Here is a 13,425-nt window from a genome sequence, read left to right as displayed (position 1 = left end):
TTATGATATATTCATGTAAAAACGTTTTGTTATTATACAATACTTTTATCGATACACAAAAAAAATCGTCATTTGTTTTCTTTTTTTTTGACAACACACTTTTATTAAGAATAAACCGGTAAATACATTTAAAAATCAAATTAGAAAAATTTCAATAATAATCATTATTTTGTTATCCATGGAAACAATTTCAGAAACCCTAAACGATTATTAAACTAATTTTTTTAAGCTTAAAACACATAAAACATAAACTTTTACTTTGATATTTTTTATAAACGTATTATATATTACAAAACAAACTTTAAATTTTAATATTGTCAATATAATTAAAATTTAAAACACATATAATTACATTTTGTTGAAAAATATTTATTTGGACGAAAATAATCTAACAAATGCGTCTAATAGTCGATTACATTTTATAAAGAAACGACTCTTTTTGGAAATTAACTTGAATAATTATTCTAATAAAAAATTATATCATATATATGAAACTGTGTAGCACTAAACATAGTGTGTTTAGTGCTACACAGTTTCTTTTCTACACCGTAAACTGCGGTAGCTAAGAAAAATACTTGTAAATATATTATCATAATAAAGCATCAAAGATGAATTTAATTAGTAGAACAAAATTATTTTTAAAAAAGTACCTAAATCTCGAGAAAATGTCTGTCTTTAATGTTTTCGTTACTGACTCCGAGAGGAAGAGCCGTTATAATCATATAACTTCATAATATAAAATCGGGTCTTGGCGCAACGCACAAGAATATGTTACGCAAAGAAACGGCTATTAACCCCAGGGTCAAGAACACGATCAATAAAATTAAGAAAAAATTAACACTATATGCTTGTAATTCTTTTGGAATAGATATAACGAGTAAGAAAAAACAAATAAAACAACCCCGTTTTTGATTAAGTCATACCAAGAATTACGCCCGTCACTAGTAAATGAAATTTTCTTGACCTCAGGGCCAAGAACCGTAAAAAATGTGTTAATAAGGAAGAAATCATTTTAAAAATAAATAGAAAATTTTTTAATAATCATGTTGGTTTTTTAAAAATTATTCAAACAAATTTATTTTTAACATAAACTTAGCGTAACATTTGAAAGAGCTGCGACTCAAATATTTTTACAAAATTATGAATGAAATAATAGTTAATCGGGAATAAATAAGTGATAAAAATCTGTTCTTTTAAAATATTAACTATTAAGAATTCAACAACCACTATTAACAGTACCGTTCTTTTTTTTATTCGATCTATAATCGTGCTTTAATATTAAAAAAAAACAAAAAAAAAACGTAATACAATATATAAATGATTTTTTTATTTACTTCTTTGAGAATATCTTGTTATATTATTTGCGAAATTTCGCGTAAAAATATTAAAAAATAAACTTACATAAGCTTTTTAGCGCTTAAATTTTCTAGCGAATTAATAAAATGCAATTGATAATTTTGCTACAAATAATGTAAGAATTCATTGTTGTTGAAAATACGTATATAGTTACCCGCATAATGGTAACTTCAAGTTACCGATAACTATGCCTGTTTTTTATAAGTTCCGGTTGTACAACGTGATCTAAATCAGGAGTTATTCATAAAAAATAGCATATCCATTTTTAAAATTAAAAATTACCGTAGTTAAGTTATAGTAGTAGGCAGGTATGCGGTTTATCATTGTCTTCTATACTACTGAGCCGAAAACTGATGTCCATCAACACACTGACCCTCAAGAGTATATTTATTAAAGAGACTGGTTGGATATTAAAGATTATTACTATCAGCGAAAGCGATCGAGAATGGTACCACTTGCACCTGAGGTGCATTACCACGCATCATTAACAAGCAATAAATAAATGCATTCTTTTCTATTATGAAGAGATGCACTTTAAAAAGTCCCTTTTGGCACGCCGAAAGGCAGAGGTAGATTTCACCCGTGCTAAGTAGGTGATAAAAAAGGTTTCCCGCTTTAAGTTAAGCGAAACTTCAAACTTACTCAATACGACAATGGTTACACGTGAAAAAGTTTCAAACGTTTAGCATACGACAATTGTCTTCTTACAATTCCACCAACATTTTGGTCATCCCTCGCAGTAAGAGTTCGTGATATCAAAAATTGTTTCAGACAAACGTTTTAGGTAACGTTTAGAAAACTAACGCCATTTTTAACCGATTCAATGCTGTGCCTATTAATGGAGGTACGATTTTTTGTCTTCGAAACCCCATTTTTTCCACCCCCTGGGCCAATGAATGATGATATCAAAAACACTACTCAGATAAGTTTTAGGCCCTTATCCAAAAAATAGTAGGAAATTTAAACGAATTCGATATTTTACGATATTGTGTTTTTCGAAAAAGTCCTCCCCCGTTTCACCACCAAGGTCCGATTTTCCTATTAACGAACTCGGCCGACATTTTGGGTCGTTATATTTTATGTATCAATTTGAAAGTGATTGGCGCAAATTTACGGCAGTTATCGTCACAAGAAAGTGAAATTTATATGTATAAATTTATGTATTTACAAACTTTGAACTACCGGTGGTTTTGGAGTCTGGAGGATGTGAAACGGGAAGATGTCAAAATTTTCCGGAAGTAGAATCACGGTATCTATTACAATAATGAAATCTGCCTAAAATGCAGTATCAACTTACTAAACAAAAGGCACACTACAGAGTTACATGGAAATCAATAATTTCGACTATATATATATTGTTACCCACATATATACCTAATTTAATATCGGGCGGGCGATAACGGTAGCAACGAATGGGCACACAGAGTACGGAAGCGCGGATAAACGCATCACTACCACCGCGCAGTTCTCCCACCATAGCGGCGCTGCAGCCCCACCACTCTCAGGCTCCAATAAAAGAGCGTGGACGAGAGTGAATTGGCAATTCATCGTTGACCACCACCTGAAGAAGAAGGAGGTGAAGAAGAAGAAGTAAGAAGTCGCAAGAAGTTCCCTAGCCGGCTCAACGTGGGACCTCCCGGCGGATGCCAACGTCCCCGCCGAAGCAGCTGGCCTGCCGAGGGAGTCGCTGGATGCGGACGCTACCTTCCCGCTCCAGCTCCAGCTCCAGCTCGCCGGGCTTCAATCGTCCTCGCTGGCTGACTCAGCTGCACCGCCTCGGCCGCGCCGGCGAAGGACGACCGACGCCGACCCGACACTGCGGGGCCACCACTGCCACGCTGTACTGGGGACCCAACTACCGCTGAGGGAAAGCCCGCCGCAACTCGCCGACCAGTGGATATATATATAGAAGGTAATAACATTGCTGAAGTTCAGGTATTGAGATACTTGGGAGTTACTCTGCAAAGAAATTGTCGTTTCACTGAACATGTGTTGAACGTCTGTCATAGCGCAGAGTAAACGATTAAAAGCTTGAACGTTATGTCAAAGCACAGAGCTCCTAGGGTATCGAAAAAGAGACTAACTTGCGACAACCGTAGTCTCGTCAATTCTGTATGCGGTTCCTGCATGGTGGCCCGCTATGACTATTAACAGGAACAAGGACAGATTAAAAAAGATACACAGGAGGGTATTGCTTGGAGTAGCATCCGCTTACAGAACGGTCTCGTATGAGGCCCTCTGTGTGCTTTCTGGTGTGCCCCCTATTGATCTCATTGCTAAACACAGGGTTGAGAAGTTTTTAGGACGTGTGGATAATGAAGTCAGACAAGATATTAATAATATATGGCAGGAAAGATGGCTGCAGGCTGGGGTAGCCAGATGGACCAGATCCTTGATCCCTGATATAGTTAGATGGACAGGCAGACGCCACGGAAAAATAGATTACCACGTCACACAGTTTTTAACTGGCCGTGGGTGCTTTAACGAATACCTCCACAAAGTCGGCAAAAGAGATCAACCTACGTGCATGTATTGTAACGAACGTGACGATGTAGAGCATACTTTCCTGAATCGCCAAAAATGGCAAATGCTAAGATACAATGCTGGTATTGACGGAAAGACTCTGAGAGAGATAATAGATCATATGCTCAGTAGGGTAGAGAATTGGAGAAAGGTCAGTCCTTAAACAAAAAATTATAGATGAAAGGAATATGGGTTTTTAGATTGTAGTTTGGGTGGACAGCCTCAGCGGTGAGAGCCAGCATGCTGAGGACTCCTTGGGTTGACTGTTAGGTTTTCTTAACTAAGTTAAAAAAGGGGAAAAAAATCTCAAAACAGCCAACCGGTAGGCCTGACCTGCCATGCCGGTAGGTGGGGTGGGCCTATTAGAGTAACGGATACTCCCCTGGGTGGCGTAATACCATCAAGTCGGTCCGGCCCAGGGGAGTAGAAAAGTTTAAAAAAAAAAACAAAAAAAACTCGCCGACCTCGCTGGTGACGAGCTTCTGGACCCAACAGTTCTTCTCACAGCTAACACAAAAAACGGCCCTTTACATCGCCACCACGATGTTAGTAAGTGTCACGTGCCGTCAATATATATATATGTATATGTATATATATATATATATATATATATATATATATACGTAGAAACTTTCAGAACATGTTTTACTGTAAAAATAATGAAAAAAGTACAAATAAACAACATAGGTGTGGAAATGTTTTTTTTTTCGAGTTACGGCTAGCGCTCTTATAATAAAGAAAACCATACTGTAAGTTTTGGATCTCAAATTAGGCAATAAATGAGGTGGTTTTTTATGTAATTTGAGCTAGGAAATAGGATAGAAGAGTCCCAGAACTGTAACTCCAGCAGTTTTTAATATATCCTACGTAAAACACAAAACGTCGGTGCCAAAAAACAACTTTTATTAGGTTTATAGTACAATAGCTTTGTTAAATGTTTAATAAAATCCAATAAAAATTTAATTAAAACTTAAAAATCGGTTTTTTATTAAAGCAAAACAGACGAAAAATAGACAGAATATAGTTTTTATACTTTCAAAAAAGAATACTTTATACGTTCAACAACAAAAAGAATATATGAAATGATAAACAATAACAAACTTCAGTTACAGTAATTGTTCCAAATTCCCTTCTTCACAATGTACACAGCACTCCGCCTGCCATGTAAAATATTTTCGAAGGCTTCCGTATCATCTCAGAATCGTTTCGTATAAATTCAATAGCATTTCGGATTTTATGTTCTACTGGTGAAAATAATGAAAAACGTTCGTACGAACATAAGTATGGAAACGCTTTGTTTTCGAGTTATGGCTAGCGAAAGATTTCGCCCGGATTTCAGCTAGTGTAATAATGAAATAATCATGAAAGTTTTTAACTTTCGTGGGATATTCTGTATATTAATTTTTAATAGGAAGATTCCTTTAATAATCTGCTTGTGAAGTAATTCACAACAATTTACGACAGTTTTAACCTTTTAAAAATAACTTTCCATTTTTATAAGTCGCTGAAGTGTCGCCAAGTTACACGGTAGTCATTAATTTTAGTCACTTTAAATTAAAATTTGGTAAAAAAATTAAGGGTTCATTATGGTTCTTAGCGGTTAGTTCCTCACGAAAAAAAAAATTAATTAACAATTTTATTCTCTTTTTATAAATATTTAACGGACATTAATATTTTAATTGAATAAATAAATAAAAAAAATGGGACACACTTTTCAAACACCAAAGGAATGAGTTATCGGTACATTTCGTATCGGTGCAGATGACAAGGTGTATCGATCACCTTGTCTAACCTACTTAATTGACGTTCAGGACTATTTTAAATATTAATATTTTTCGTATTGTTCATTGCTTTAATCGAGTGAACGAGTCAAAAGATAGTGAACACACCTCTAAGATACCTGGATGTAGTTTTATTAAATCGGGGCTTACAAATCGGCTTTGATTGCGACCGTATGATTACAAATTAGATCTTTAGACGGAATGTATTTTACTAACTGGAGCCAAACAAAAAATGATAGCCTAACTGGCTACCATTCGGGTAGTTTACAACCCTTCATCTTCTAAACAAACAGGGAAGCATGACATAAAAGACCTATTTGGTCTGTATATCTTTTATTGACCGTATTTTACTTATTTTCATTTACTGACCGATTGCCATCTATTTCGTGATTATTTAACATTTATTCAATTTTTATAAGTTTGTCTTAATACAACGAATTCTAATATTCATACAAATAAATACCACATATGCATATAAAATATAGTGAAATTCATTGAATAAAATATATATACATATATATAAAATACTAAATCAAAATAACATAAAAATCAAGTGGCCAATAATAAGCATTTACTCACATAATATACCCCGTACAAGTCGAAATGGTAAATATAAACTCACCTGAAAAAAACAAAAAAACATTCATTTATTTTTCCTATGTTACATACATAGGTCTAATAATGTAGAAAATAACATTTAAAGTAAAAAAATACAAAAAAGTATCAATTAAAACAACAACAAAAAACTGATGTGGGCACCACATAACTTCCTTGAATGCCTATTAAATTATATAAACACATTTTTAAAAGTACATAAAATTTTAATTAATTTAATATTTGCATAATACAAGGGGAAGACACATCGGTTTGAATCTCCTTTAACTTTTTTTTTTTTTAATTGAAATATATTGATTTATTAATAATTATTAACTTGTGATTGTAAAAACATTTTTACAATAAATAATAATTCTATAATAACAATTAACAAAAAAGTATGAAAAATAATACATTATATAAATATAAGATATTATTTTTAATTTTTAATAATTGTTATTATTGGATTGTTATTTATCGTAAAAATATTTTTACAATCACAGGTTAATAAATCAATATAATTAAATTTTAAAAAAAGTTAACAAAAGGAGATTCGAACCGATGTGTGCCTTCCCCTTGTAAGATACAAATATTTCATTAATTAAACTTTTATTTGGCTATAACTCTGGAACCAAAGAAAATAAGTACCACTTACGATATATCATTGAAAATCTCTCAGTGAGGGTTTATTACTGCAGTTAAGAAAAAGTAGTCCAGTCAAAAGTGGAGGTGCAAAACCAGATTTTACAACAGTCCTAAATCAAAAATTTCAACAACCTAAGGGTAATCGTTTTTGAGTTATGCGAGGTGCATACGTACGTCAAGCCGAAACTAATCAAAATGGATTCAGGGATGGTCAAAATGGATATTTCCAATGAAATCGGAAAACCGAAATTTTTCCTTTACTTTGTACAAGGATGTAAAAAGCTGACGACAAAGTTATAGAAATTACTCAATATTTTGGCAGGGCTTATAACTTAAAATTTAACCCTTATTCTTATTAACAACGTTGTTATATTCAATCTCACCTTGCTCAAAATAAACTTTAGAATCACTGCTAGGTAATAGGTGTAGAATCACTGCTATAGAGCACTGATTCTACACCTTTTTAGCTCCACGACACCCAAAAAGTAAAAAAAAAAAAGTTAATTTCACGATCTCCAACCCCGATCCAGTGAAACCAAGTTGGCTGCGTTGATAGCGACGGGTATAAACATGCATGTATGAAGTGTACGCTAACTTGAGCAATTTACAGGTTCCAACTTGATGTGTAAGTGCTCCTTGTAATTTGGTTTACTTGCACAATATTCTCTGTGAGAGTGTCATGTTCGAACATGCATATGATACGTTTTGAACACGTGATGTTCTCAACAGTATAAAAAAGGGATTGCAGAACGTCAATTTAGTTTCGAATGCGAAATGTGCACCTGGTGCCTTTATTTAAGTTTTTAAAACGTAGTTTCATTGAAAATAATTATAATTGAGATTTCGGGTTTTTTTTTAGTGTGCGGTCAAACGGTGTAACCGTGCTTTTGTTCAATTAGATTCTTACACCAAATGGATTAATTTGTGAAAAAACGAAGCGAACCATTTATTTCCAATGAATCGATTGATAAAAAGACAAAAGATTGTTCTACGACAGATATTTAAATTATGATTTTATCTCATCGGATGGAAAACCACAGTACCTTGTTTTCTTTCAAGACCTCTCCGATGAAAGCATGAAGCCATCAAAATTAATTCGACACTTAGAAACTAAACAACCGCATCATAAAAGCAAACCCTTGGAATTCTTCGAAAGAAAATTACATACTTCGACAAATCAACAAGCTTCTGTTCGTAAATCAAACCAAACTGATAAAAGTACACTTAAAGCATCTTATCTCAGCTTATCTCTTTAAGCGGCATTAATAGCAGCTAAGATGTCCAAACCCTCATACGACTGAAGAAAACTTTATATTAACTCCGGACTGGTCTAGTGGTGAACTCGTCATCGCAATTCAGCTGATTTCAAAGTCGGGAATTCTACGGTTCAAATCCTAGTAAAGGCACATTTATACAGATTTGAGTACTAGTTCGCTGATACCGGTGTTCTTTGGTGGTTGGGTTTCAATTAACCACACTGGAAAGAAAATGGAAAACCACCCGTAAAACCTGCCAGAAAATTCCTGTGGAATCGCCAAGGGTCGAACATGACTGAATGGCTGAATTTAATTATTTTGTATAATCCCCCCCCCCCTCTCTCTCTCTCTATATATATATATATATATATATATATAGTGATTTATTAGGTTATGTAGCTACATTCTACATGTAAAAATAAAGAAAAAAGTACGTATAAACATAGGTCCAGAAACGCTTCGTTAACGAGTTACGGCTGGCGAAACATTTCGCCAGATTTCATCTCCTACTGTGAAATGAAGCCATACAAAAATTCTTGGGAGGCAAAAATGGTAACTAATTTGATGGTTTCATATGAAATTCAATCTGATAAATTGAAAAAAAAAATTAGTCCGAGAACTGTAACGTCTGTAGTTTTTTAGAAAATTGGCGATAAACGCACTTTTGTACGTTTGACTTGTAATAACTTTGTTGAATTCCCAATAAACAGATAAAAACTGTCTAATAAAAATTGTAGGAAATTTAATTCTAAACAGAATTAAGTAACCAGAAAGCGAATAATATTTAATATCCGAGAGGAGTTACTTTCCCGTATTACTGATGCTTTTGTGCTGTTAAAGAACAGCCCCGATGAACTAAAAACAGCAACTTTTTAACAACAAATTTTAGTAATTACTTACGTTAAAAAACATATCAAGCTAAATTTAGCATTGTACTGCTCTAAATAAAGGTCCATTTTATTTAACTGTTACTCGCTTTCTGTTTACTTTATTTTGTTTCATACAATTTTTATTAGAGAGTTTTTATCTGTTTATTGGGAATTCAACAAAGTTATTACAAGTCAAACGTACAAAAGTGCGTTTATCGCCAATTTTCTAAAAAACTACAGACGTTACAGTTCTCGGACTAATTTTGTTCTATTCGTCAGATTGAATTTCATATGAAACCATCAAAAATTAGCATACATTTCAAGAATTTCTGAATGGCTTTATTTCACTGGAAGAGATGAAATCTGGGCGAAATTTTTCGCCAGCTGTAACTCGTTAACGAAGCGTTTCCGAACCTATGTTTATCTGTAATTTTTTCTTTACTTTTACATGTAGAATGAGTTGCCAGTGCATCTACATAACCTAATAAATCAGCCTGTATACAGGGTGTTACTAAAATGGTGGGCTGGATATACTTTAACGGAGATTCTACCCGTAGAATACCCTTAGAAAACAAAATAAAACAAAAAATACCCTTAGAAAAAATGGAAATTTGTTATTTTTATATAAAAACTTAAATCTCAAGTTCGGATAGATGAATCACATTAATATTTGGTAAGCGTCTTGGTAATAAAATGTTAAAATTATCAGAAAATCAGGACTAAATATCTTCGCTAATTACAAAATGGCGGCCATGTTTATTTTTCAATCCGTTATATTTCCGTAAATATAAGTTTTATAAAAATTTATGTTATTTTCTAAAATATTAAAACTTGTATTTTGAACAAAATAACATTTTACTTTTGAAAATCGGTTAACAAATACTCGAGTTACGGGAGAAAAATGATGTAATTTTGTGTCATAATTATTAGGTCTACTATTGTGAAAAAATTAAAACTTAATTTGATGCTAATTTACAATACTAAAAATAACAATAAATAAAAACAATTAATATTTAATCGAACTGAACGTAAATTGGAGGACATGAAAACAAACACAAAATTTCAACATAAATTTAAAAAAAATAAAATGTCATTTTGTTAAAAATAAAAGGCTTAATATATTTTAGCCTATAACATAAATTTTGATAAAACTTATATTTATGGAGATATAACGGATTGAAAAATAAACATCGCCGCCATTTTGTTTGCCATGAGACATCAAATGATGTCTCAATCAGTTTTATTCATTACTGCTATGAAATATCATTTGATATCTCAGTTTCGCAATCCAATACTGCTGTGTGACATCAAACGATGTCTACATACTTAAGATGTGAAATGTCACACTTAAGATGCAATACTATTGTTTATTTCTTATTTATTTCTATCAAATTACATATTATTTTAAACATAAAATCATGTATATTTTGTGTTGAGTGTAGCACCGAAGTTTTTCTTTAAATTTGAAATTAAAGAATATATTTTTGATTGTTTCTTAGATTCTTTAAATTATTAAATTCAAATTTTACTTTAAAAGATTCAATTCAAAGTTTAATTATCAATAAAATGTGAATTTTATTACAGAAAAGAGTCACTTTTACTAATTTATGTTAAAAAAAAATATATAGTAATGAATAAAAGTAGTATTCAAACAATTCTGGAGTTGTAGATTTAAAAATAAATACAATCAGTTTTTAGTAAGTACAAAAATATTATAATTCAATTAAAATATGTTAAACATTCTGAGACATCAATTGGTTTCACATTATCCACGGTTGCTATGGACATAAATTGATTTCACAACTTTATTTTTGAATATTTCAAAAAGTAAAGTTTCAAAGTGAAATTGGTATCAAAAATGAGTAATAGGATAAGAAAACCATTATTTAAATTGAAAAAAAAATCGCAGCACCGGTGGATATTTTTAGCAAAATAAGTATAGCAGCTTTGGAAATGCTGCATTTTTCAGAGTGGCAGTCAACCTGTTAAGTTCTGATTTTTGCTAATTTTAAAACTTTATTACAAAGTCGCTTACCAAATATTAATGTGATCCCCCATCCGAATTTGAGATATAAATTTTTATATAAAAATAACAAAATGGCGGACAGGGGAAAACGAAAGAGAAATTGCCATTTTTCTGAGGATATTTTTTGTTTATTTTTACAAGTAGAATCATAGCCAGCCCACCTTTTAGAAACACTCTGTATACATCAAGAAAGTCCCGTAATTTAACTTTTCATTTAATAATTTTTATTAAGCATCTTTTCCATTCATAAGAAGTAAAAAGTACAGTTTTTAAGCAAATTACACGTAACTGAATCTTTAAATTATTTTTATTAATATTATTTTAAGTCGGTCTCAGGAGCACATATCTTTAAAGAAAATATTCAGAAAGTATTTTTTTAGTGGAGGGAAATAGTCTTTTATGGACAATACAAACACGTTGAAAATACCATTGAGATATATAGATACAAACATAAAAAAAAAACACCAACGGGAATACACAGCATACTGTCCACTATAAAATATCTCCCCTTCTACCTGATAGAATAAATGTTTCTACGAAAAAATTCTCTTCTAACCCATTGCAATATGAGTATGGAATTTAAAATTTAAATATAATAAAATAACTGTCACATAACGAAAACGATAAAGATTTTAAATTAGTTTTTTTTTTCTTTTTTAGTGAATGGATGTTTCAGTGAAATAAAACAATTTAAATAATTTAACATATAAACATGTCACAGTGACTATTTCAAGAATTATAAATGAAAAACTTGAATGTTCTTATAGAGAAGTATGCTTCTCTAATATTTTCAAACAAATGTTAAATAATACGTTATAGTTGCAAAGTGCAGTAAACGTTTTTTGTTTGATTTTTTTACTTATTCAGCAAATTGAACTACTTACACCGAAAATAAAAATTAAAAAAAAACAAACAAATTTGCACTAAATTTACGTAAAATGTCAAAAAAACGTCCTTAATGATCAGAAAGATACAGAAATATCTGTGGAAGAAACGTATTTTACAAACAAGAAACAAAAATTTAGCTATTTAACTAATCACGTGATCGGTTTTTTTTGGTGTTTTTATGTAACGGTTTTTTAGGCAACGTGACACTAATAAAAAAATTACTCACGAAAACAACTTCTTTGATAAAGAACCCAAGCAGGGTAAGGTGAGAAATGATCTCCCGTAACTTACATCGTTGATCGAAATATGCTGTTAGATATCAGCTTAACAAGCCCACCGAAATACACTTTAATACTCGGTGCTATTATCGACACCTTTATTCATCACAGTACAGATAAAACAACAAATATAATTACTCTCAGGGAAAGCGACTATGATTTGTAACAAAAAATCGAATGTAAAAACTACCTAAATTTAGAAGATGCTTTAATAATATTACCCGTACCGAAGACAGATATTCGGCTGGTATTTTGCCTTTTAACTATGCTTGTTATCATATAATGACAAACCTAATTTTGCGCTTTTTATAAAAAAAATAAAAAATAAAATGTCTTCTTTTGATTGCATCGAAAGAAAATTTGTCGATAACAAAAAAAAACTTAAGTGAGTAAAATGGATACTTATAAATAAATCAAAATAAGTGGTGACGTCTAATAAGAAAAATCTTTAAATCAAAGATAACACATCTACCAACCCAGTTTCCTAGATAAATGAAAACATAATAATCATAAGACAATGGATTTAATCGTAAATTAAATAAATCTGTACGCACACACACACACACACACACACATTTATATACATGTTAAACGATGTTAAAATAAACTTTCCCTGCAAACGTTTCCATGGAATTTTTATGATACCATAAATAATACCAACTTCTTGACTTATTCGCCAAAACTCCTATACAACGTATTCCTTTAATTTGAGATATTTCTGAGTAGAATATATTTGAAAGGGCCCGGTCTTGTATTCATTCAATCTACTTTGCTGATCTTCGTAGCGCGGAAAATATCAGTCTTGCGTCCTTTGCTGATGACACGGCAATTATGGCTGTTGACGTTAATTCAACAGCAGCGTCGTAGAAACTACAATCGAAGTTATACTTTTTCAGCGAATGACTAGTCAAACAGAAGGTAGATGTAAATACTACAGAGTCGAGTCGCGTAAAGTTTGCGATGAAGAAGGGAGGTTAGCCCTCAAGACTGCCTAAATCGAGTACATATCCTTCATTCGGACAACGTACTCTAGGAATTTATTTGAACAATGGCGGCTAGTAGCTAAAATTAGTGGGGGTGCTGCTCCAAAAAATTTTATTCTGGGCCTTTTCAAGGCCACGGTTAAAATTTTATGTAAAATAAAACAACCTGAAAAAATCAAATAGAATAGCTGGAAACAGAATAATAATCTATTCTATACTTTATCGT

This window comes from Lycorma delicatula, chromosome 8 (assembly GCF_047948215.1).
Source record: "Lycorma delicatula isolate Av1 chromosome 8, ASM4794821v1, whole genome shotgun sequence".
Lineage (NCBI taxonomy): Eukaryota > Metazoa > Arthropoda > Insecta > Hemiptera > Fulgoridae > Lycorma > Lycorma delicatula.
This window is presented reverse-complemented; position numbering follows the sequence as displayed.